The following is a 1252-nucleotide window of genomic DNA, read 5'->3' as shown; positions in this document are numbered from 1 at the left end:
AGGGCCAAGCGACTAAATTCTAGCCAGTAAACAGGCTCAGCCATAAAAACTCCCCATGTGCCATCTTTAACTCATTTTTCTCCTCTGGGTGTCTGAAATGATGTTGAGCTCCCCGGTGACTTTGGGAATCACGTCTGAACATCAGAGTCATACAAAGAAAAGAGCCTGGGTCCCTGGGCTTCTGTCTGGAGGGGAACATCTGTGTGAGACTCGAAGTGAATTGGGACTGTATTGTGTTTGGTTACTGGAACTCCGTGGCATATCTGTTATAGCAGCTCTGTTAATTATTTATCCTTTTGATATCATGTTAGCTCTTCAAAGCAAAGCAAAGCAAAGCAAAACACACACACACGCACACACACTGTGAGTCTCCTTCAGACCTTAGATCAACAACTTTGCCTGGTATTTAATCCCTGGGCTTTGGTCAACCTCTCCAGCTTCCGCTCCAGGGGCAAGAGCCTCAACAGCAAGGCAGACACCTGCAGGTTTCTTCACCTCCTCCTCCTGCTTTTGTTGGTATTATCTGGTTGAAATGCACACATCTGACCCTGCGTCCATCCCCCTTCCTAGCAAACCTCCTCTGATTCCTCCCTGTTCTCCCCACTGTCCTGCTCCAGAATCCAGAATGTCCCCAGAATGAAACAGTTTGCAAAACCCTTGCCTCCCCCCCGCCCCCCCCCCCCCCCCCCCCCCGGTCTCTTGTCCATTCTCCACAGAATGAGAAACGAGTTCACAGAAGTCATCCTTCTGTGAACTCCTCACCACTGCCTGTAAGACCTTCTGAAAACAATTCGGGTCTCACGGGTCACTTAAAAGCCGTGCTCCCTGCTCCAACCCTGTATTCACCCTGTTTCCTTCACATTCCTCACCCCTTTCTGAAATTACTTCGTGTTTGGTTTAAGGTCGGTGTCTCTCCCCTTTAGAGTAGCCCCCAGAAGTCAGGGCCAGGGTCGCTCCGGATCAGGCCCGTCCACATCAGGGTTAGGGCACACATTAGGGGGTCCATGCGCGCTGAATTCGCAAGGTCGGGTGAGTCCACACATCCGGCGCGCACGCGGGGGCCAGTAGCGGTGCACCAAGGGGTGCGGAGCGGGGATCAGCCCAGGGCCTAGGGTGGGAGGGGGAGGGGGTGGGCCGCGGGGCAGCTCCGCCAGGAACCCGGGGGCGGTGGCAGACACGCCCCCCCTCGGCCCCTCCTCGCGCCTGCCCATTGGCGGCCGCGCCGGGGGCGGGGAGAGGTCGCGGTCGCCGC

Source organism: Neofelis nebulosa, chromosome 11, assembly GCF_028018385.1.
Source record: "Neofelis nebulosa isolate mNeoNeb1 chromosome 11, mNeoNeb1.pri, whole genome shotgun sequence".
Lineage (NCBI taxonomy): Eukaryota > Metazoa > Chordata > Mammalia > Carnivora > Felidae > Neofelis > Neofelis nebulosa.
The sequence above is the reverse complement of the archived record's forward strand: the minus strand, read 5'-3'. Positions refer to the sequence as shown.